We start from the raw sequence: 25,761 nt of genomic DNA on the forward strand, positions 1-25,761 counted from the left end.
AAGTTCTTTGAAGAGTTGGTGATGTTCGATAATAAGATGCTTTAGATACACAGTCATCCCTTCAGTGATCGAGTATGAAAACACAACATCAATAATGTTCAGCAACAAAAGCATCAAATGCCAGTGCAAATCATCCTCTGGTACCAGGTCACCAAATATTAAGGGTATGTTTGTGATCAAACACAGAGTTTGGGATGTGTTTCCAGTTTTGGTGTTTTGTCTGGTATCAAATCTTACACCGAGGCGCTTTTCAACTGCTTGCATGATATCCCATTTTTCTGTGAAATATTTTTCCAACTTGCTATTTGAATTTAAATGGCTGAAAGGATTGTCTGTGTGTTTAAACAACTCTTCAATGGCCGATCTGGCGGGATTGGTGGCTGGTATGAAGTTCAGCACTTGTTCCTGTATATTAGTTTGCAGGTCTCCAACAAGTCTCCAAGTTGTCAATGGTAGAAAGTACGACAGTATTTGGTACACCACTTCCTGAAAGTTTGGCAATAATTGATGCACACATGTCCTTGCTGCTTAGTGGCACTGAAGAGCCTTCTTCAATATTTTGGTGTTGTGATGAAGCAGAGGGGGTTTCATCATTGAAGCACTTCAAATTATCGTGCTCTTCAGTGTCATGGCTGACAGGGGTCTGATCTGTCAGACACGGACTGTCAAATGGTGCATGTATCTTAATGAGGTGCCTTCTAAATCCAGAATAACTTGAGAACTGCAAGCAGCATCCTATTTGACCACATTTTCATCTTAAATTTTTCCCTGGATACATTCCATGAATTATTTTGAGGTGCCTGAGCAAGAGCAGAGCTGGACCAAAGGATGACGCACAGAGGAAACATCTCAGCATTTTAGCGACTGCTTGTTCAACAACTTTGCTCTTAACTCTTTGACTCTTGGAGTTTCTTCTGTTGTGTCAATGTCAATGTTGTACAGTGTAGTCTGCAAAAATGTGTACAGGCTGGAGAGAGCATCATCATATTTCAGACTGAAAACAAAATGAGACTTGAACGGCTCATCAAATGCACCCAAAGATGTACTTGACTGACATGGAAGAAGCTTTCCATCCAAGACTATGTAGAAGCTGAGAACCTGTGCTCGTGAGGTTCCTCTGGCCAAAAGATATGGCTGGGGGTTTCGCTCTGTGGTAAGGTGGCCCTCCAAGCTCTGGCATGCCTGAAACACAATGAGAAGCACTGTCACATAAGCAGTTAACTAGAAAAAAATGTTACAAAATACTGGAAAAGATCACGTGGCTTTTACAAACCTTCTGAAATAGCACTAAATGATCTGCAGCCTCTGCAACACTGATCTTTTTTGGCCGCTTACGTCCAGCTGGTTGAGGTGTAAGCAGATGCAGCAAGACAAGAAGGGAGGCCATGTCACTGTCCCACTCTGCAGACAAAAATCAACATATATTTTACCTAAGAATATCTTTCTCTACATTTTAAAAGAAAAACAGGCGGCAGTAATAATCAGATATACTCCCATTTGCTTAAAAATGTATGCTAACTTATGATATCGCAAACAAACCCTTAACAACATACGACCTGGCTCATCATCAGCAGTGTCAGACTCTTCATTTAGGGCAGAGTTGAGGTGTTTTTTCAGAAGAGGTGTCTGTCTCAGGCTCCTGGCCTCTCGGATGATCTTGTCTTTAAAGCAGGTGGTCCACTTTTCCAGGAACCTGGATGGAATCTCTCATCCAAACATCAGCAAGAAATCCTGCAAAATCTAATGTAAAGCGGAGGGAACTACCATTACAATCATATCAATTGAATAAAATTTATTTTAAGAAATATTATTCAAATCGTATTTGTTTCCTACCAGTCCTTTAGTGTCCAAGAAACGAGGGAACATTTGGAGAATGTCTGCTGACTGCTGTGGATCATGGATCATCTGTTGGCGATAGAGGAATGTTTCTCTCATCTTCTGGAAGACTAAGTCACAGTCAGTTGTGTGGTGAAGATGAGACATTGCTTCCGTGCAGCCATCTCCTGATTGCTGGTCATCAATGGGACCAACTGTCCTTGACGATGTGGGACCTCCTTTACGCATCACTTTGTTGTGGGAAGTTGATGCAGTTTTAGACTGACGTTGAACTAGGGCTGAACGATTTATCGTTTTCTGATCGAAATTGCGATTTCAGATAACGCGATCATGTGATCGCCAAAGCTGCGTTTTTTTTTTGCAGTGCTCCTGACTGACCCAGGATCTGTTGTGTCAACTATTTTACACATACATGCCGTCTCCTTACCATCCTGCCAAACTCACCAATCAGAAGCGGCTTGCTGCTGGTGGACAGGTCACGCTAACCAATCAGTATAACCTGCTCCACCTGCTCTTTAATTTCTGAAATGGCTTCAGCTGGACCACAAGCGGCGTTAGGGGATTTAATCCCCAAGAAAAACAGCACGTCGGTCATTTGGGAGTATTTCGGGTTTGAGGCTGCAGACATGCACCAGAAACAGGTACTGTGCAAAACCTGCCACGCTAAAGTTGCAACATCCAGCGGAAACACAACCAATTTATACCGGCACTTGAAAAATCACCACAGGCATTTGCATGACGAGTGCATGACAAAAAAGTCCGGTGAAAGGTCTGGCGAAGATACTACTTGGGCCCATAGTAGCAAACAGACTACAATTACAGCATCTTTTGCCAGTGTAACTCCGTATGATAAGAGCAGCAGAAGACACCGGGAAATAACGACTGCCATAACACACTACATTGCGAAGGACATGGTGTGTGTTAACACTGTCACCAAAGACGGATTTAAAAACCTCCTCCGCACGCTGGACAGAAGATATGTGATTCCCTCTCGCACCTACTTCAACCAGGTTACCGTCCCACAGCTGTACGCGGAGTGTAAAGAAAAAGTGGTAACAGAGCTGAAAAATGTGGAGTATTATGCCACAACTACTGATAGGGGGTGAAGCAGAACGACCGAGCCATATCTTAGTTGGACTGTATATTTCGTAAATGAAAACTTGGAGTTGAAAAGTCGCTGCCTTCAGACAGCATACTTTCCCACTGACCACACCGGAGAGAATATTGCCCTGGGTTTGCGAGTGTGTCTGTCAAACTGGGGTCTGAAAGAAGAGGACCAGACGTGCATCACAACGGATAATGCAGCAAACGTCATCAAAGCTGTGGAACTTAATCAATGGACCAGACTTCAATGTTTTGGACACAGGCTGTATCTTGCAATTGGTAAGTGTAAGAGTGTGTGTGTTTAATTTATCCATTCATACGGGTTTAATATGATGTGTGCGTGTTTTCAGTATAGTCCGTATAGCTTTTCTCTTAATGTTTTTCTTTGAAACCCTTACAAATACCAACTTTGAATAATTAATATAACAGATTATTTATCATCAATAGTAGATGATGAATAGTGTGTACGTAACAGTATTTGTCATCTACAATTGATTTGATCAATTTTTTTCCTTACTGTTGTCTATAATGACTTTCTTTGTTTTAATTTGTTCTCTTGCTAGAAAATCTGCCTTGCAAAAGTTTACCATTATGATCCTTACATTTTCAGCCTGTAATTCTCATTTAATGTTGATGTTCTTTTTTTGTCCAGAAAATGCTGTTAAAGATGATGCAAGAGTTCAACGGGCAACAGGACTTTGCAAACAGATGGTTGTCTTCTCTCATAGCTGGAAAAAGAAAACAGCACTGAAAAAGGCACAGCAAGACTTAAATGTACCAGAGCACTCACTGATAACAGAATATCCGACGAGATGGGGCTCAAGGCAAAAAATGATCGGGAGGGTGTTGGAGCAGAGCAAGGTGTTGTCTCAGGTCCTGTCTGAAGACACGTCACTTGGTCCCCACTTGGCAGGACACAGATGTCCTTGAATCGATAAACAATGCCCTTGCTCCTCCTCAGGAGTTTAGATGCCCTGTCCGGTGAAGCCTATGTAAGTGTGTCATACCTGAAGCCAGTTCTCCATCTCCTGAGAACATCAACCCTGACTGAAAGGGACGAGGACACAGATCTTACAAAGAAAATCAAATCAAGAGCTCTTGGCTACATTGAAGATAAATACAGCGACCCAGCCACACAGGAGCTACTGGACATTACTTCTTTCCTTGATCCTAGATTCAAGACGGACTACACAAGTGCAGAGAATGTCCCAGACATCAAGGAAAGAGAGTGAAGATTGAAATGGAACAGGTGGCACAAAAGGTAACTTGTCCTGTTTCTTTGTGTAGTTCAATAATACAAAATGCCACATCAAATCCAAGTGATATTTACATATTACATTTTTTAATGTTTACATAGAATGCCCAATTGCTCTAAATCGCAGACTGCAAAACTTTGACAGCTCTTATCTCTGTGTTTTGCAGGAAAAGAGGGCTCGTGTCAGCACCACAGATCCCATGCCCCAGGGTGCAGCAGAGGCAGAGCCATCCACCACAGGGAAGGGGAAGCGGACATTGGGCGGCTTCTTCAAGAGCAAGGCTGTCCCTCCTTCTTCCACTACGCAGCTGGAGGATGCCATGAAAGCTGAACTGGACAACTACCTGATGACTCCTACTATTGATGGAGAGGACGATCCACTGGCCTGGTGGAGAGTGCAAAATGTAAACTTTCCATGGCTGAGCAAAGTGGCTCGTAAATTCCTATGCATACCAGGTACCAGTTTGCCATCAGAGATTTAGTGCCAGTGGCAATGTTGTCACATGTCAGCGCTCATGTCTAAAACCATCAAAGGTTGACATGCTGGTTTTCTTGACAAAAAAATCTGTAAAGAGTGACGTAGAGATGTCAGGAAAGCAAGTATTATTGTTGATTTAGTACTTGAGATTTTATTTGTTCTGCACTTCACCCTGACTTGTGGCGTCAGCCTTTTGTTTAAAAAAAGATATTCGCTATTTTTGCTATATTGTTTAAAGAATAGATTTGCAATATTTGGTCGCTGCTGAGCCATAAATGAACAACCCACCTATTGTAATGTCTGACATTTTTCAGAAGGGAAGAGGTAGGGTCATTTTATTTTAGCAAGTTATTTTATTACCATTACTTTTCAGTTTTTTTTACTGTAAAAAGAGAGTCCAGGTTTCTTAATGTAGGGTTGAATAAAGTACTTTCACTGCTGCTATAGATGTTGATAAGCTAGCTCCCTTGAGCCATAAAAGACTGACCTTGACCTATCCCTACTTGAGTGTAAGGCTGTTGGGCAAGATCATTTGGTAATTGTTGAATTTAGTTTTTTTTTTGAATTTTGTATTTTATTTAACTTTTTTTAACTTAACACAACTAAGGATTTTTTTGCACTACTTTAAGTGAACAGCCAAAGAGGGCTCTTTAGTTTCAGTTGTAATGACTGCCGTTGGTCAAGGACTTCATAGAATGTACATGCATGCTTCTTGTCAATAAATCCATTTGAAATCAATTCTTAACTTTAGTTTTCATTCTTGCATTAGAGTAATGGCATTTAATGTTTTAATGCTATGATGTAATTTTGTCATGTTTGTAAATGTTACTGTACATGGTGAATATTGCACTGAAGCTTGATTTGAAGAAAATCGAAATCGCAATATCTGCCAGAAAAATGGCAATTATATCTTCTAAGATCGTTCAGCCCTACGTTGAACTGTCTTCACCCTCCACTCAAGAAAACCTGTTGCTCTGGATGTCATAGAAATGTTCCTGAAATAATATCTGGTTAGAGTTCTGACATTTTAAAGTTTCAAAGGAAAGCAAATGGTAAAATTCTGAAAGATCAGGATTTCACACTGTATTTACAATGCAAACTCACATATCCCTTTTTTGAGTATGGATCCTTCAAAGATGGGAAGAGTGACACAATTCCAAGAGCATGAAACTCCTTGGTGGTTTTGGCTACTGCTCTCCTAAAATACATAAATATTGTTTGTGAAAAGATTCTTTCCTTCACTGAAAAAAAAGAACATTTAGGTACCAGCATCAAGCTTCTTACCCTTCCTTTTCACGCATGTGAGCCACAATGATGTTCACCATTAATGGGCGAGTTGAATCTTTCAAACTCCCTGTGTCTTCATACTTCTTAATCACGGTCATCCCTGCTGGCTTTGAGCTCGGAATCTGCTCCACCACCTAATTGGAATAGATTTTTAAAAAGATCATAAGAATTAGCAACCAAAAGTACTGATCATTTCTTCAGGAAACATCAATCTGTCACAAAAAAATATCATTTAGGATGAGGCTTTCAAGATCTGTAGCCCCTGAGTTTAATCTGCATCCTAAGTTACGCTAACCAACTAGCAAACTGTCAAGTATGTAAATTACTACACTTACACTTCTTGCACGGGTGCTGTCCATATCAGGGTGAGCAAGTTGATATCCAGCATCACTTGTGTCGCTTCTTGGGCTGCTTAAGCTTGTGATGGACAGTGTATCTGTTAGACTGGAGGAGGAGGATCCTTCACCTGGCTGCAGAAGTGCCAAATCTGAGGATAAAAACCCCATCAGTGTATAAGGCATAAACCTGATCACCAAAATCAACATTACTACTTGCTATCAACAGAGAATAGTTACTTAGTATTTCATTCTGTACGTGATAACATTCCCTACCACATGGTTTGAGTGTTATATACTCGGCCAGGTCTGCACTGTCAGTGTTGTCCTTGAAAAGGTCTGGTGGTTGGAGGTCTGAAAAGCAGACATTTGGTTGTGCTTTTTTTAAATATCCAATTATTTTGATTAAAAAAATTAAACACTGACACATTTCTTTCAAAGGGAACATTTTTCTCAAGAATATCATCACTTCATAATGATAAAACAGAAACTGACACCACTTTACCATCATCAGTGCAGATGACGAAGCAGACATCTTTAACAGTCGCAAGCTCCCGAGAGACGTCCTCATCCACCTCTATTCCCTGGTCATCTGTGGTTTTCAGCATTGTCTCTTCTGGTATGAGAAATTTCTGATGAACTGAAGCATGACAAGCAACACTCCATTAACACATTGTCATTAAAGCCCCATGAATTACTCAATTCAAAATGAACCTAACTTACCCAAACTGATGAAATCGGAGAAGCTGATTTCATCCAGTTTAACACATTTCCTTGTCCCTTTGTATTTCACCTTTATCAACATCTTGAGCACTTAAGGGAAAAAGGAGTTTTAATATAGACATTAATAGCAAAGAAAGGATTGTAACTGTAACAGTCTGTCTGTGTTGGGGCTGTTAGGGTATATAATGCATTATTTTAATCATTTTTAAAGTAAAGGAGGCCCAGTGTGGTGTAGGCAAAAATTATATTTTGAGAGGGCCAATAAAAAATTGGGTGGGCTATCTTTTCCCATTTAAAAACATTTGCCAGTAGAAAAAAAAGACACTGGCAGACTGAAGAACAGCAACATTTTGTGTAAAAAATCTGCTTTTGCTCAGCATAGCCAATTTCCAGAGCTAGTAATCCAATGTCTGCACACAACAGCACTCTAAACCATGAACTCTTATCACTGGTGTTCTCCATTAGCTTAGTCTGCATTTAATCACATTATTTAGCACGACTAGCCGACCGTGTTTTCACCATTTGATTCACAATTACAGTACGTCACGGTCGCGTTGCTTGTCAAAGCTTTTCGTGGTAAATGTGAAGCGTTAATGTTACCTGTCAGGTTCCTCTCGTGAAGGCCCCGGTGTCCTGTCACGCAGCCTTCGAGCCGCGGCGTGTCCAGTCCGATGTTGTGACAGAAGTTCGCCGAAAAACGACACGCGCAGGAAATAAGAAATAAACAACCGAACGTGAAGCGAGCAAAACTACTTTTTAACGACACCAGACGGAATGACAAGAGCCAGTGTTCATTTAATACATGAAATATGAGCACGACTGGAAGAAGCTCGCTTACCCAGTTGCCTCACTGATGACGTTCTGCAAGAGTTGGAAAATTGAAGTTCTTCCTTACAAGTCACTTAGTCCTGGCCAGTATTCAGTTTGATATTACATAAATCGAAACATATCAACATTAAGAACGGTTTAAGAGGTACAACTGCTCACGTACCTGTCTCTGTATAAGTAGGAGCGAGAGAAACGTTGAATGAACTCTGGGGTGGAGGTGATTCACTGCCCTGAACACCCAGTGAATGTACGACTTTTCCCACACTGCTTAAGAGTATCAGTTAACACGAGCTGGAGTCTCAATGTGGGAATAAACTCCAAAATTTTTACTCCTTCACTGCTTTGTGTCAAACTCCAGATTTTTTCACTCAGAAATTTGCTGTGCATGCAGCCCCCTTGAAACATTACTATTTATGTCTTTAATGCATCAAAACCTTTATTTTTCTGGGGTTTTGAGTGGTTCTGGGTCATGAATCAAAATTTAAATTGGACAAAAATGTCATGCAGGGTCACTGGGGCCACACGTTTCATGTTCTCAACAGATTAAAACTATAGAGTGTGTGACATGTGGTGTGTTTGTCAGGAGCTTTCAAGACCAAAGTTGTTGACACACAAAAGAAAGAAATATGTCAAAGTTTGTTCATTCTTATGAGATAAACTGAAAATTGGTTGCAGAGTGACGACAAAAATGGAGAAATCCTCCTCTTCATTACTCAGTCAAAACCACGGACACACACACACACACACACACACACACACACACACACACACACACAAATAGTTTGTGTTTATGAGAAGATAAAAAAAATTGACTGTGCTTCAATGAAGATAAATTGTTGAATATCAATCCTCTACAAATGTGCATGGGAGTGTAGTTGTGGCCGAGTGGTTAAGGCGATGGACTAGAGATCCATTGGGGTCTCCCTGTGCAGGTTGGAGTCCTGCCAACAATGTTAAACTGCTGTTCCAGAGGAGACAACATCTGCTCCTACTTTAGGTCCATGTGTCAAAGGTTTTCTTTCAAGGGCTGTAGCAGCTGATGATGAGGGAGAGAGAGAGGATTGGTAGCATGTTGTCTTGTCTCAACCATTCTGGTGTTGACCAAAATCTTTGTTGATACTCCAGTGGTGGTGAAGGTGATGGAAATGTTCCTAGTGGGACAGTTCCATGTTCAACCAGTTTCATCTGGAGCTGAGGTGGAGCTTAGGGTTAAGTAGGAATTGGTTTGGTTTAGTCCCTGGGAATGTCAGTTAGTGTGTGTGTGTGTGTGTGTGTGTGTGTGTGTGTGTGTGTGTGTGTGTGTGTGTGTGTTTACATGCAGACTTTCCCTTGTGACAGCTGATTTGGTTTGGAATCCATCTTAGTCAGGACATTTTGAGAAATTCTATCATGTAGTTGGAGTTATTTTGATTTACAACACTGGGAAAAAAATCATCTCCCCTCCAAAAACCCTCCTCTTCAACTTTGTACCCAAGTTGTCTCCTCATCAGGCACCACAGGATCCAGTAGGTTCAGTTAAAACAAGTCATTAGAGATTTAAAAAACATTTTGTCCATTTGACATCAGGACTGCTCCCAGATCATCTCAATGACCTCATCCCTGCACCAGAGTACCGCCCAAATTCATCAAGGACAGCAAACATGAGCAGGTCTAGATTCACCTCCATCTTTGGAGGTTGTTGAATTTCCTCCTGAGGACCGTCAGGCTGTTTCCTTACTTTGCCGTGACAAAACAGCAGACATCAACAAGGACTGCTGCAGTGCACTTGGTAAAATCACCATCTGTAGACTGGACCAATATGCTGATGTGATCCTTTGATTAGTTAGGATCAGTCAGAGATCAAAGACTGAAGCAGGAGATCAATGCACAGAATTCAGAGATCAAAGACAGCATTCAGAGATCAAAGACTCCTGGAGCGTTGCCTTCTCTTGTCTTTGGTCCTGGATGTTACTGAATGTTTTACACATTTCTTTTTAAGAAAAAACTTGCATTACATTTCAAGGAGTTTTTCCTGCCAATACAGGACAACACCCACTCACAAACCAGTGCTGGACAAGTTCCTTCAAAGCTGTAATGCCTTATTTCTTTTTTTTTTGTCTCTATTTTTTTTTTTACCTGTCCTGTTCAGTAGCTGAGGCAAGCAGCATCAGTGTTCCTGGTGCCTTGTTGTACTGAAGCAGTTTTATTCTGCATAGGAGGAATCTGATAAACTGCTCCTATTGCCATTTATGTTTAATTTTATTAGGAATGGTGTTGGTTCATTGATGAAGCTACCGGACTGAGGCTCAGGAGTGGACAAGAAGAGAGAACAGGGACAGGACAGTGAAGACAAGGGGGAGGGGGGAGACAAAAACAACAACAGCAATAGCAGAAAACAACAACAGAAACACAAAAAAACAAACAAAAACCAAATAAACAAAGAAAAAGTAACAACAACAAAAGAAAAAGAAAGAAAAAAAACAATGGTTGCAGAATTTCCGGTGCAGGCTTACCATCTGGTTTAATATAATTTTAAGATAAATGTCTGAGTGTGTGATTATGGGTCAGTTGTGCGCTCCATGCGTGTATGTGTGTATACGCGTGTGTACCTGTATGTGTGTGTGCTACGGTTTTTCTTGGATGCTGTGCGTAGCTGGCTGTAGCTGATGTGGGGGGCCAGGACATCGCACCCCCAGTCCAGGATGGCAGGTAGGTCAGGACCAGGTCACCAGAGCACCCCGAAACTCCCAGGACACGGGGAGCCCCAGGCCCCCCCCCCCCCCCCCCCCAGGAAACAACCACAGGCCCAACCCATGCCAGGATCCATAGGAAAGCATAGGAGCAGCAACCCCCACCCAGAAGCAACCCACAGAGAGACGGGGCAGAGATGACCCTAGTCCCGCCGGGCACCCCCCCCCCCCCAGCATGAGCAGAGCCCAGGGGCACAGGGCCCCTCCAGCCCGAGACCCGACCAAAGCCCCCCAAGGGGTCCGCCAGTGGCGAGGCCGACACCCACCCACACCCCACACCCAGGCGGGGCAGCCACAGCCCACCACAACGACCAGGCCCACCGCCCCCGACCAGAGCTATCCCCCCCAACCCTCGATCCCCATCCCCTCTACTCATCCCCTGTTCTCCCCCTCCCCCCAGAGCAGGAGGGCTTCAGGCTATAGGGCACCACCAGCCAGCCAGCCGGGACCCCCCACTCCCCGGAGAGGCCCAGCCCACCCGCCAGGGTGAGTCGAAGGCACGCACGCCCAGGACCGCCACCCCCGGAAAAAACAATCATACTCTCATCTTCTTCCATACAGGGGCTGAGTACTCCATAGATGCTGATATGGTCCAGGGCACCTCAGACTTAGTGAAACCGCCAGCGAGCGATCCACCGCACAACAGCAGGGCCTGTGACCGCCGGGAAGAGGACCACCCCCCCCCCCCAAAGAGCCCCGGCCAGGCCCCCAGGCCTGCAATGGTGCAGTTAGCAAAGGAGGCAGCACTGGACCCACTCCCTGCCCCAGCTGCCCCCCCATCCCAACATGGTGCAGGGTGCGTGTTGTGCATGGGAATGTAGATGTGATGATGTGGATGACTAGAATGTAGTTAAAATTGGTGGAGGCACCCAGGGCATGGGGGCCCTGCCGGTTGCAGACGGCAGAGTTTCCCAGTACATCCTCATGCACTCCCCCAAGCCCTAAATGTCTACGATGTGATTAAAATTGGGGGGTCCAGCCCCTCAAGGCCTAGTGATACATAAGATGTGATGTGATGGGACAGAGAGGCAATGAGAGGGGCTGAGGAATGGGCCAGACCTGCAGGGGGCCAACTTCCAGACTGGCCCCGCTGACCAACCCGTCACCACTGCAACCAGCCGACAGGGAGTCTAGCCTCCCTGGTTCAAGGGTCAGATTGGAGCACCAAGGGGCACTGTCCGGAGATCCGGGCAGAAGGCCCACCACGGTGCAGTGCGAGGGCAGGGAGGGCCCAGGCCCCCAGTGCACAGCAGAACCCCCAGCCAGCAGCCCTTGGTCAGGGCCCCCAGTTCGATCAGCATCAAGGAGGTCAGCCCCCATCCCTCAGACGTCCCCCAGCATCCTCCCTTTGTCCGGAGTGGCGGCAGTCCAGGACACCGTGCCAGGGCCCAGCCCGCCCGAGGATGGGCCGAGGTTAGCAAACCCCTCCCAAATGTGGGTGCGACCCCCCTGGGGGAGCGGCAGGGCCCCAGGCCAGCAAGTCCCAGGCGACAAGCAATCCACCTCTACCTCACTCTCCAGCGCCTTACCTTCCTCCCTCCCTCCCGACCCCCCTCCCCCTCCCCCCGACCCCCCTCCCTCTCCAACCCCACCTAACCTTCCTTCCCCACCCTCCTCCCATCGTCTGGAGGTAAATATGCCCCAGCCCCCACCGCAGGACCCCACCGGGGGACCGGCGTGAATTGTCGGCACCAGAGCCCAGGGCCCCCCCCCCTGCAGGGTCCCAATGTCACTGGTGACAATTCTTTTACCAGCCATGACCTTGGACAAGAACTTCTCAGGAGGAAACTTATCATGGTGGCACAGTGAAGAAAACTAGACCTGAGCTGCCTGCTGAAATCTTGCAGGTGAAGGACAGAGCTACACCTCTTTGACAGACACCACCACTGTTGGCTCATGTTGTCAAAAAAAAGTGTGTCAGTTTTTGACACACACGCATCTAAACACACACACATACACATGCATGTTCTTACACACAGAGACTTTTCCTCTTTTTTTGTTTTTTACTGGTTTTAGAACCAGTAGTTGGTTTCTGTTGGTTTGATTTGCTTGACTGGTTGTTGTTTGTTCGACCTTGCAAATCCATATTTTGGGTTCTGGCTCGTTCTGCTTTTCATTTTGTGTTTGTATTAAAGTTCTGTTGCTGAAAAAGACACTTTTTTCCCTTTTTGTTGAAGTAAATATATGTGGGTCGAAATTGACCCATAACACCATGGATGTTACAATAGTTAATAATATTGAAATGAATAATAAATCAAACCAATCCATGTCAGAGATGTGTTCTAACACCCCTCAGTAATGGTCAGGAAACACAACAACATTTGTATATTTCTATTATTTTCTTGAGGTTCATTTGATCATTTTTTAACTGAAATCGAGGGTTTACTGACTAAAAAAAGGTCCAGAGGCCCACATCAAAATATTCCAATCAATATTTCCATGGATAAGGAAGCCTAACAAGGAAACCAAGAGATGGGAAACAACTTGGATGATAGAAAATTGTTTTTAATTTATTTGACAGCTGATTGAAGACGTGGGTCAAAACTGACCTGTTAACATCAGAGATGGAAACAGAAAGCTAACACAAGAGGAAGGTTCAAGCTATGAAAAAGGAGTTTGATAAAAATCTTGAACTGACAGTAGAAATATCCTTTTGTGTGTTTACCTTTGTTGACAGAAGTCACTTTAGCTTGGCAGTGAAAAGAATCTCTGCTAGCTTGACAAATAAGTGCACAAACTAGGTTCAAGCTGGACTTTGGACACTGGTATCTGCAACAACTCCCATCAACTCCTAATCTAGCATCTCTGCTGTGGTCAAACTATTTTACAGAACATTTGACAGACCTGTGGAGCAGTGAGGACAGACATGAGTTGATCCACATGATCCACTGAAGCATCATTTTACCCTGCCACTGAGGTCACCAACATGAGCTGGAGTTGGGAATCTTGAACTGAACCTGGTATCACAGCGACACCTACTGTTGCAAAATGGAACAGCAACATTGAACCCAAGTACAGGATTAAAGGGAGACTGATGGTAGCTGTTTGGGTTTTTGAAAAACAAGGAGGGCGTTGGTTCAAGCTGGATTCTCAGAGACTATTTCCCCAACCTCTACATTGGCATCTACACTGTCATCCAGTCATGTGACTGAAGTCATCCAGTCATGTGACTGAAGTCATCCATTCATGTCAGTGATGTCACTTGGCAGGACTGTCATTGCCTTCACATTCTAGAAAAGAATCCAGACTCCACATTTACTCCTATCTATTATTGTGTACCACCCTCCTTTATATTGAGAAGTTGAAGTGAGCAACTTTGATAAAAGTAACTGAAATCCTCCAAGGTTTCCTCCTTGTCTGCTGTAAACATGAACACATGCATGGCTCCTGCTACCTCTCACATGTTAAGCTGACACTTGACATTGACAGCAGGAGAACAAAAAATCCCAGTGTGTCATCAACATTTCCTGGAAACTAAATGACAGAAGCTGTTGAATTTCTGTATCAGAACAAGGAGAAAGGAGCCCCAATGAAAGAGTGATGATTCTTTATTTTGATTTTGTTCCTCACTCCTACAAAAGAGAGTGAAAGTGTCGGCTGGCTGGGAGCAACTGCCTGCTTCAGAATGGGACAAGCCTCAGGACTTTCCAGTGAGAGCTGCAAAGCTTTCACTTTATCAATGAAATCACTGGGAAAAGAAACTCATCCTGTCAGATGAAGGCCAAATAGTTTTGCTTCACTGTGTTGAGGGAGGGTTTGTTCAGATGATTCTAGAAGAATAAATCAAAACATCATTTAACATGAAGAAGAAGTGAATGCAGAGTTTTATTGATGGTTTCAGAAATCAGCCTCTGGGTTCATGGTGCTCCAATCTTCAGACAACTGAAAACCACCTGAGTTGAGTTGTATTCCATCATGGAAAATTAAAAGGAAAAAGGTAGTGTGGCCGAGCGGTCTAAGGCGCTGGATTAAGGCTCCAGTCTCTGAGGAGGCGTGGGTTCAAATCCCACCACTGCCATTATAGGGTCACTGAAGAGGTGTGGCAGGTCTCACATGGCCTCTCCTCTGTCTTCCACTGATGGCTTCAAACCCAGGACCAGAAGAAGAATTGTCTTCTGAGTCCACAGACCTGACCATTGCTGCTCTGACTACCATGTTACCTCCTGGTTATCAGCGTGAAGTTAATGGTGATGTAATCAGTTGTTCCTTGTGTTTTATTACAGAGGCTTCATTGTTGATTAAATAATTTTAATTCTTTTCTTGAAGATTCACGCTTTTTCGCTCAAAATGTATAAAACTTCTTGCATGTTGGTGCCCCATCACACACAACAGGTGCACTTGTACTCTTTTCACCTCTGACCCACAAACATTCATAGTCTTCCAGTGAACGTCCAATTATCTTCTGAAATCAGTGATGAATCTTTACCTGCTGAGACTCATTATCTCTGACTGTGACTAGCATGTGCTAGCAGAATACAGCACTCCTTCTTCATTATCTGTCTTTGTCTCTGACCAGCTCTACTGCTCTCTTTCCTCCTACCAGTCAAAGCAGACATCTTCACCTACTGATCTTGGATCTGCTGCCCGTTCCTGCCTGGTAATAGAAGGAACCAGCACCTGGTTCTACAGGCTGAATTAACTCCAGGACGTTGGCCAGCCATGTCAGTTGAAACCTTATTTTTCCAAATAGAGAAAAAATAAGTCTGATTGTTAATGAAAGATGACATCATGGCTTTGAAACTGTGGTTGGGGACAAGCCAACATGAGCACATTCATGGAAGAATAGCAATAAAAACAGGAAGTGTTAGTTAGCAAGTACTCACCAGTCTTTCACTATCATACATGAGTCCAGTGGAACAAAATGGCTGCTGCTGACTGTGCTGCCTGGTGGTGGATCACTCTTCACCATCCTCACAGGCCTTGATGGAACCAAAAAGGTGACTTCCTCAAGAAGATCTTCCAGGGGGTCCAGGTTAAAGCGGGGCCCCAGCTGGCACCAGGCACTGACCCAGGTCCTGCATGTGAGATACTGTCAGTTCTGTTCTGCCCTGCTCACAACCACAGGCTGGTGTTGAGGCCTGCAGCAACCAGGGCCCCAGTCACCAAGTGTATAAAGGCTGGTCATTGTGGCAGTGGGAGGAGTCAAAATGAAGACAGATCAATGTGAGCAGGACGTTACTGCAAAAGTAAGAAGAACTTGACCATGTTTCCTACACTACCCAGGAGGCTTGGTAGTTGTTGAAGGAAGCTCCAAAAGCAAAGAGCAGACAGCAGGATATAAAAAGAAAAGATCCAGACACTAAAACTACAAGTAGAAATAAGATGAAATACTAAAAGCTTTGGAAAGATACTACAAGGTTGTATATACATTATTATATACACTACTATTCTCATTGACTCCTAAAGAGGGAAAGGAAGAATTAGAATGTGGATCATGCAACCTAAACTAAAACTTCAGTCAGATCAAATTCAGGTTAAAGCAAGAGTCTCCAGATCAAAGTCAGAATTCCTGATGATGTCATCAGGGCTTTGACAGTAACTAGAATTCTGTCTTTGATCTCAGGAGGACATGAAAGAAACACAATTGAGGAAAGTAGAAGAGAGCACATTCAGCTTCATTAGAAACACTTGAACTGTTTAACAGTAGAATTTGTTTGAAACAGTTTACAACACTTAGTGACAGGATTGAAGAGGGAAGATTTTTCTACTTTAAATTTAATTCTAACTTCCAAGTCAAGTCAAGTCAATTTTATTTATAAATGCCAAATCACAACAGAAGTTATCTCTTGACACTTTACAAGTTTATCTCATGAGATCGGTCCCCTGGAAGGTATCACCTTGATGCTCGATGTTCCTGCCTGTTAAAAGGAAGGTTTTTGTCACCACTGTTGCAGGATGTGCTTGCTGATGGAGAATTGTTGGGTGTAGATTCATTGAAGGAGTTTGGTACTGGACCTGCTCTACCTGTAAAGAGTCATGAGATAACTTTTGTTGTGATTTGGTGCAATATAAATAAAATTAACTTGACCAGTGTTATTTGTGGTCTTTTGTTAATTGCATGCCACATGAAATTATTATTGGTCAGTTTTCTAGTGACAGTCTCACAGTGGCAAGACAAGAACACTTCTACAATTCTACAATTCTACAATTTCATTTAGCAGACGCTTTTGTCCAAAGCGACATACAACACAAGCAAGAATTTAGACTTAATTAAGGAAAAGACCATAGGAAGCGCAAAAGTGCTTCAGTTGTGATTTGGTCACAGGTACTGCCATCTAGTGGCAGAAGAAGTGTCGAAAAGTGTAGAAAATGGATTGATGGGTGGAGTTTGCTGTGCTGAGAGGGATTTTCCTGTTTCTCTTGAGCACTTCTTCAATCAGAAAATACTGTAACGACCCTGCGTTAGTGTTCATGTTGTAACTGTTGTAAAGTTCTATATTCTGTGTTAATCAATTGAGTTGGTAAGGGGCGGGGGGCGTAAGCGTGTGAGAGAGACGAGTGCGTGTGTGCTGCGTGTGCGCTTGGGTGGGAGAGCAGAGAGAGAGAGGAGAGAGCGCTTGCTGAAAGATCGTGAATTGACATTGTTTTTGTTCTTTTTGGCGTGGTTGCGGCCGACAGTAACCATTACTGTTACCAAAAATAAATGGTCAACTGGTGAAAGCCTCCTTCATCATTTCGACATTTCATTTCATTCATCATTTCCCTGACGGACGCTACAATCCAATTGAACAGTTAGAAAAATTTAACTTTTTGCAAAATGGGAGATGCTGGTTCTTCACATTTGACCTGCAGCGACAGCAGGGCCGGTTCTAGGAATGCACATAAGAGGGGGCAGTCAGAAATGTGAAGGGGGCATGTTCTTTTTTTTTCTTTTTTTTTTTTACACATTTTTAACACTGTTAGTGTTTTCTTCACGGCAGTTGTTAGCTGTGTGTCCAGATCTCAACCTGGAGAAGTGGATTGCACTCTGTCAGGCCTCTACACTAAGACCTGTCCAGCTTGGGTGTCCCACCTGAAGACTAAAGCTTCTGCTGGTATAGCTCTTAGGGTCACTGAGGCACGCAAACCCCCTGACCACAATAAGGTGGCAATCCCTCAGGGGGGGAACTGAAAAATAAATGAAATAAATAAATGAAAAGTAAAATAAAATATCCTTCATCCAGATTTTAACAACCAATTTCAACAACATAACATTAATCTTAACTGGATGGCCTAATTCTCAAATACATTTCAAGCTAAAGGAAAGACTTGTCACTATCATCAATATTTACAAAACTGAAAGGAAGTCTTATGAAAAAAAAATCACCAAACATCAAGTTCTCAAACTAATTTATTTTTTTTATTGGCAACTTAATAACTAAAATCTCCTCCTTTCTCACTATTTTTTCCCCCACTCCACTCTACAAAAAATAGTTAGGGAACTAATTTGTACAACATAACAGTTACAGAGCAGAACATATAACACATAACTTTTTTTCTTCTTTTTTTATGTATTTTTTTATTAGCAACTTAATAACTAAAATCTCCTCCTTTCTCACTATTTTTTCCCCCACTCCACTCTACAAAAAATAGTTAGGGAACTAATTTGTACAACATAACAGTTACAGAGCAGAACATATAACACATAACTTTTTTTCTTCTTTTTTTATGTATTTTTTTATTAGCAACTTAATAACTAAAATCTCCTCCTTTCTCACTATTTTTTCCCCCACTCCACTCTACAAAAAAATAGTTAGGGAACTAATTTGTACAACATAACAGTTACAGAGCAGAACATATAACACATAACTTTTTTTTCTTCTTTTTTATGTATTTTTTTATTAGCAACTTAATAACTAAAATCTCCTCCTTTCTCACTATTTTTTCTCCCCACTCCACTCTACAACACCAGTCTCCTGTTTCCTTGTGCAAAAACTCTCACAAATTCATCCATATCCAAGTTACTGGTTATGGACTTCTCATGGGCTAAGATGACCAAATTTATCTTTCGCTTGTGTAACATGGTGCGACGATAAGGGGTTAGGACCCGTGACAATGTGGAGAAGGAATGCTCACACGATGCTGAAGACACACCAATTACCAGGGCTGTTACATACAATTTATGCAACTCAGGAAAAGCTTCCTTGTACTCCTGTAGGTGTTTACAGACAGTGGATAGGTCTGTTTCATTTGGACATTTCTTGAGCAACATCTGTTTTGCCACAAGAATTTCATTTTTTAGATTATCTGCCACAGTGCCAGCCAGCGCAGACAGAGGATGCAACACGGTTGAATCTAGAAATGTGCTGGATTTGGGTGCAAGACTAGATATGGCTCTCATCAGCTCAACGTTCTTCTGAGAAAATCTATTCTCCATTTCTGAAATGGCCCTGTCAAGGATGTTGAGCAGAGATCTTTTCAGAGACTGAGAGAGGGAAATGGTTGGATCGTCCGAGTCTGTATGGCCCACAGTTGAGAGCACAACACTTTGACCAAGACATTTGCTCATTGTCCTCCTTCTCTTTGGAGGCGGTGCATCATCCCCAGCAGCTGACTGAGATGACTCTCCCCAATCCTCATCTTCACGGAGGCTTTTTAAGGACTCCAGTGCTGCACCAACAACCTCAGAAGCACTGCACATATCCACAGACTGAGACTGTAGAATTGCATTTGCTGGTTTCAAGACACCAAGCACCCGCACTAGAAACTTTCCAGTCTCAAAGAAGTGATGCCTCTTAATTTGACACAGCAGGCCCGATGCCTCGGTCCACAGGTCAACAGCAGCACTATCATCCTCTGTCAACTCAGATAGGATACTGACAATATGGTCTTGATTGTCAACAATGCACCTTGTCACCTCATAGTGGCTTGTCCATCGGATTTCAAGCAGCCTTTTAAGGTTAGGTGCATTATATTTCTCAGACACATAGTGGTGCTGAAAAAACTTGTACAATGAACTAGAGAGGTCAAAAAATCTCTTTGCACATGGTTCACTCTGGATGGCATGCACAACCACTAAGTGCAGTTGATGGTTGTAGCAGTGGATGTCTGGGATATACCTAGCAAGCTTGTTTTGCAGCAGAGCTTGTACACCACCTCTTATCCCACTCATCACAGAAGCTCCATCATAACACTGGCTAAGTATGTTGTCAGCACTGTAGCCAGCATCAAAAAGGTGTGTCAGTATTTCAGACGTGATGTACTCTGCATCAAGTTGATGCAAGTCAAGCAACCCAATAAGATGCTCCTCTGGCATGGAATTGCTGACAAATCTAATCATCACAGACAAATTTTCCACATTGCAAAGTTGCAATGTACAACTGCATGCAATTGCAAAAATTTGAGGCAAAACCCTGCAGAATCAGCATTTTCATATTTTTTCCTGACCTCTGCAAGCACCATGTCTGCCAGTGTTTGGATCATTTCATTTTGGATATCCTTAGATGTGTATTTTGCAGTCTTTGGGATACCCTTAGCAATGCTTGCTAGCTTCTCATCCTTCTCTAATGTATACCCCATGAGTTTCAGAAAAAGCCCTGAAGCAACATCATCACCACCTGCATCATGTCTCAAAGTTTCTGCAGTCCCACGGAGCCCCAACTCATTCACACAGAGAAACTTAATAGCACTGCCCACACTCTTGACATAATAATGATTTTTTTCAAGTTGGGTTTTACCAACCAACAGAGAGTCAACAGTACCCCCTGTAGCCTCTCTGCTTTTGTGCTGAGTCCAGGTGGTGGAAGAGTGCACATGGTTGTGGCTGGACACATGCCTCTGTAGCCCCATGTCTCGTTCGAGTGCTGCTTTCCAATTGTTAAAACCAGTAAGGGTAAAAACAACATCCCTCTCATTAGCAGAGCTACCATATTTCCGACAGGGGAAACAGAAGCATGCGTCCCGCACAACAGAGTACTCCAGCCATGGTCGTGAGCGGTACCAGGCAGGATTGAATGACCTGAATGTCGCACCAAATGCACGCTTTGGGTAGCTACCCAGTATTGGCTGGGATGGTGCATTGACATTTAAGTCACTAGGTAGCTGAGCAAGGGGCTTTAAGGCAGCACATGTTGAGGGAGGAGGAACAGGAGAAGCAGTGCTTGCTGATGGTACAGGTGTATTTATGCGAGCTACTGCCTCTGATGCACTAGTACTAGCAGCAGCATCACTGCTACTGCTTTTAGTACATGCAAGAGGAGCAACACTTGTTTTAAATGCTCTGAAAAAAGGATGCATCTCGCAGCATTAACTCTCTCTTTGTGAGCAGCTGAAAGGTGGAGTGCAAAGTGAAGTTTTGAGAAAAACATCTTCTTTATTTATTTATTGAATTCTTTTTTTAAAATTATTTCCCTGAGCAGTTTGAAACAAAACTGTGCAGAGGGGCGGGGCTTCACGTAGGGGTCCGGCAGACACCGCTCATTTGTCCTCAGTCTGTTAGATGCAGTGTACAGATGTGCTTGTGACTTGAGAAATGCTCCCAGTGGGTAAAAAAACAGCAGACTATTCCCCATTTGACTGCACAAATGTATATATGAATGTTATATTAACTATTATTTGAGTTGTTGTCAATCATTAGTTATATCACGGGTCGCTACGACGAGTTTGGTGGAGTTTTTACTGCTTCTTCCAACTCCTACCCCGCTGACTTGACACTCTCTGGCTGCGTCTTGCCTCATTTGCATACTCACAGTGATTGGATGTTTACAGAGGGGCGCGGAGTCCTGACAGCAGGCTGTGTGAGGACACACACTGCACCGACATGAGAGAAGAGAGGGGGCTGATTGACGTGTGTTTCTATCAGCGGATTTTTCACTTCTAAAAGTTTGATTTGAGGGGGCAGGACATCTGTTTGAGGGGCGTTGCCCCCTCTTGCCCCTGCGTAGAGCCGGCCCCGAGCGACAGTCTCACAGTGGCAAGACAAGAACACTTCTACTTTTAATGTTGACAGTTTGTTCAACACTAAACTTCATCCAGTACCATGTTGTCAAACACTGGAACATCCACAGCACCTGAACAGGGACTTGAACCCTGGACCCTCAGATTAAAAGTCTGATGCTCTACCGTCTGAGCTACTCAGGTTCTTTCTACAGCATTTAGACAGGAAAAGAAACACCTGTGAAGGTCAAACTGATGCTTTCTTGACTTGTTAAATCCTCCATGTTTAAATCCACCATGCTTTTGATTGGCTCTGATTCTCTGTGGCAAAATCCAACAAGAGGCTCCAAAAATGTCTTGAATGTCATAAGAATGCACAGGACAAGATGGTAGTTTCCTTCATGTCTGCAGTTCCTCCACTGGAAAGTAAAGTCAATGCTGTTCCTCTGCTGAAACCTGGGATCGGACCAGGGACCTTCAGAGCTTCAGTCTAACGCTCTCCCAACTGAGCTGGACAATATAAATACTATTATTGCTGCTGTTGCTGTTGTTGGTTGTGTGTCTGTCTTCAATCCCCCTGTCCCTCTGTCTTTCTCTCTGCTTGTCTTTCACCCTCATCTTGTTCCCCATCTTTTTGTCATTCTCTCCCTCCTGCATTTGAAGCTGTCCTTTATTAGTCACAACTGTCTTGAGCTCAGGAGCCAAACTCACCAAAAACATATGCAAGTGGCTTTGGACAAAAGCGTCTGCTCAATGAAATTGTAGGATTGTAGAATTCTATAAATGTAGAATATAATTGTAGAAATGCTCTCTATCCATCCCCAACGTCTGTGCCAGGGTCTCTGGCCAGTGGTCAATGGCTCCTATCACCTGCCCAGGATGGATCAAGCTTGCTTGTCTTTGTAATTCTGCACTTATTAGAGACCTGGAAACAAAGGAATGCTGAAAAAGAGAAAATAGGACCTCACACAAATGGGCTTGTGACACAATTTTAAAGAATTGTGTAAATGTGAATCTTTTACAAATGTGTGTGTGAATGTGGTTGTTGTGGCCGAGTGGTGAAGGCGATGGACTAGAAATCCATTGGGGTCTCCCTGCTCAGGTTGGAGTCCTGCCAACAACGTTAAAGTGTTGATGTTCTGGAGGAGACAACATCTGATCTTTGTTAGATCCACGAGTCAAAGGTTTTCTTTAAAGTGCTGCAGCAGCTGAGGATGAGGGAGAGACAGAATTACAAACCATCTTAGTGAGGACATTTTGAAAAATGATGACATTTTGCCACAGTTATTATTGACTTGGAACACTGCAAAAATATCCCTTCTCCAAAAACCCTCCTCTTCTACTTTGTACCCAAGTTGTCTCCTCACCAGGCACCACAGTGTCCAGGATGTTCAGTCAAAAAGTCATTAGTGATTTTAAAAATGTCCATCAAACACAAAATAAGGCTTCAAATAGGTAAAATCACCATCTGTAGACTGGACCAATGTGCTGATGTGATCCTTTGATTAGTTTAGGATCAGTCAGAGATCAAAGACTGAAGCAGGAGATCAATGCTCAGAACCCAGAGATCAAAGACAGAATTCAGACATCAAACACATACCTGATGGAGGCTACACCCCCCCCCCAGACAGTTTCCATTTAAGTTGTAAGTTTTATTTTTAAAGTCTAGTTTTTAAAGTTGAGTTTTAAAATCTCATGACACTTCACAAGTAGAGCAGGTCCAGCGCCTCACTCCTTCAATCAGATTCTTCTCCGCTTCGAGGACCCTGACCCCCCCCCCCCCCCAGCACCAGAGTCACACTACCACCTGACGACACGCCCCTCAGTGTGACCGCAGCAGACGTGAGGAAGACCTTTCAGGGAATCAACCCTCGCAAAGCTGCACGCCCAGACAACATCCCAGGGTGAGTACTGAAGGACTGTGCACAACAGCTGTCTGAGGTGCTGGCAGACATCTTCAACACCTCACTGGCGCTGTCACCTGTCCCCACCTGCCTAAAGACTGCCACTATTGTCCCTGTCCCCAAGTGCTCCACAGTGACAGGCCCAAATGACTACTGACCCATTGCACTCACCCCAGTAGTCATGAAGTATTTGAGAGGCTGGTCAAGGCCCACATAGACGCCTCCATCGACATCTCTGTGGACCCCCCACCAGTACGCCTACAGGCAAAACTGCTCCACTGATGACGTCATTTCATCAGTGGTCCACGCAGCCCTCATCCATCTGGAGAGCAGGAACTCCTATGTCCACCTTCTCTTCGTGGACTTCTCCTCTGCCTTCAGATTTCAGGTTCTACCTCTGTAAAATTGAAAGTAAAGTAAATGAAGCACCTGTGAAGGTAAAACTGATGATGTCATGACTTGTTCAGTCCTCCAACATTAAAGTCCAACAAGCTTTTGATTGGCTCTGATTCTCTGTGGCAAAATCCAACAAGAGGAAAAGAAAATCTTGAGGTTGTCTCACTTTTTTTTTGAAAAGAAACTCTGCATAGGACAGTGATAGGATGCTTGTTTCCTTGGATGAAAAAGTCTGGTACTCTCATCTTCTTAAACATTTACTTGTTCAATCAGGACAAGAGAATCTGAGCTTGGATGTCATTTTGTAGTAAAAGGTGAATTAAACTTGTAAACATCAGCTGGTGTTCACTCTGATGATGTATCGATGGTCTGTATTCTGCCTTCTGTAGCACGATGCTGCTGGGAAGAAGCCTGATTATGTCAGAGTTGTGTTCAGTGGCTCCTGCTGGGTCCATTTCTGACAAATAGGCTCTAAAGAGTTCAGCTGTTTAAAAAGTCAGGGTCACACTCAGCAGACGAGGTGGCCGAGTGGTTAAGGCGATGGACTGCTAATCCATTGTGCTCTGCACGCATGGGTTCGAATCCCATCCTCGTCGCAAGTGACTCTAGTTTCTACTCCTAGATTATGGAATTACTGTGAGGCTTTTAACTGACACAGATACCAGTTGAGTCAACTTCCCTTTCACAACCTGACCAAAACAACTCTTACACCCAGAGCTCACATGTGTCAATCACCTCTGTAGAAGGTCCCGCCCCCACAGAGCCATAAATCCTCCCATCAGAGAAGAAAACTGAAGACACCTCTTGGATGTGAGCTGAAGCATCTTCAAGAAACCTGAAACAGTCCACTTGGTACGTCTACAATTTCTTTAAGCTTTTGTCCAAAGCCACGTGCATGTATCACATGTATATAATATATATGTGATACTCTTTCATCTACTCATGAACCAAAAATGCAGTCAAATACCAGTAAATTTGTGCAGAAAAAAATGTCATTTGTGCTCCTTCTTTTATTTATTTGTTTATTTAGTATTTTTTAATGTATTTTATTTCAATTCACATTTTGTCCATTAACTTCATAATCACTCTTCACAGTCCCCATCTCATCACATGACTAAAGTTTGGGTTCTGTATTGGTGGTAAAATATCCTTCCACGCCCCTCACTAGTTTGCACACAGAAAAGCATATTTTACTGGTTTCAAATCTCTTAGCGTGTTCTCTCTCTTAAACCAGCTGTGGCAGCTTTCATTGTGTGATTGATTTTAAAATATAAATATGGAACAGAACCATTGGAATAAGATGTCAGGACATTTGAAGGAAAATAAATCTCCTGTTGAAATGTTGCAGTGTGCAGCTGAGGCTCTCTGGCAGTGGCACAAGGAGCCACAATGGCAGAACCTGGACCCTCCTGGAGGAGAACCACAGGTGAGGGCCTTCTTGGCTCCAGATTGATGGAAATCAAGTGTCTGAGGCTGTTAGCAGCCATGAAGTTGATCTGGTTGGGCACTGGTATTTTTTCTTTCTGCAGCTCAGGAGTGATTCAGGAGAAGAGTTTCAGAACAGCCAAGGTTGGGGACTGGAATTTTCAAATTTCCCCTGGAACCAGACAACCTTGGGAGGTAAAACCTCCAATCATAGCCACTCAGATGCAGCAGCAGAAAGAAGCTGTCATCTACCCTGACAGTCAGAGCATCAAGTCAAGAAAACATCAACCATCTTGTAGTTCCAAACCTTCACCTGTCAGATTCAGCTACTTCTTATTGTGGGACTTTCAAGGAGTTTTCCTTCAAGTCCAAACATCATCGTCCAGCCTCCAACCAGAGGTCCATCAGTTATCATGGGAGCAACATGTGGAGTCTGGATTCTTTTCTAGAAAGTGACGGCAATGACAGTCCTGCCAAGTGACATCACTGACATGAATGGATGACTTCAGTCACATGACTGGATGACTTCAGTCACATGACTGGATGACTTCAGTCACATGACTGGATGACTTGAATATTTTGTTGTGGGCCTCTGGACCTTTTTTAA

At 43.4% G+C, this 25,761-nt stretch overlaps 3 non-coding genes and 1 pseudogene across 4 annotated transcripts; 3 read left to right on the forward strand and 1 right to left on the reverse strand.

The window, feature by feature from the left end:
- Nucleotides 1–2,747: 2,747 nt before the first annotated feature.
- On the forward strand, nt 2,748–5,548 carry LOC147266724 (E3 SUMO-protein ligase ZBED1-like; annotated as a pseudogene). Its single transcript, XR_015112519.1, has 4 exons — nt 2,748–2,863; nt 2,945–3,219; nt 3,593–4,201; nt 4,363–5,548. The product of XR_015112519.1 is annotated as an E3 SUMO-protein ligase ZBED1-like (transcript).
- An 8,963-nt stretch (nt 5,549–14,511) lies between these two features.
- trnal-aag (transfer RNA leucine (anticodon AAG)) lies at nt 14,512–14,593 on the forward strand. Its single transcript has one exon. It is a non-coding gene; the product is annotated as a tRNA-Leu (tRNA).
- A 6,967-nt stretch (nt 14,594–21,560) lies between these two features.
- trnak-uuu (transfer RNA lysine (anticodon UUU)) lies at nt 21,561–21,633 on the reverse strand. The gene has a single exon. It is a non-coding gene; the product is annotated as a tRNA-Lys (tRNA).
- Nucleotides 21,634–24,243: 2,610 nt separating this feature from the next.
- Nucleotides 24,244–24,325, forward strand: trnas-gcu (transfer RNA serine (anticodon GCU)). Its single transcript has one exon. It is a non-coding gene; the product is annotated as a tRNA-Ser (tRNA).
- The last annotated feature ends 1,436 nt before the right edge of the window (nt 24,326–25,761 follow it).

The sequence above is a fragment of the Aulostomus chinensis genome, chromosome 4, assembly GCF_037954235.1.
Source record: "Aulostomus chinensis isolate RoL2024-O1b breed Wild chromosome 4, RoL_Achi_v1.0, whole genome shotgun sequence".
NCBI lineage: Eukaryota > Metazoa > Chordata > Actinopteri > Syngnathiformes > Aulostomidae > Aulostomus > Aulostomus chinensis.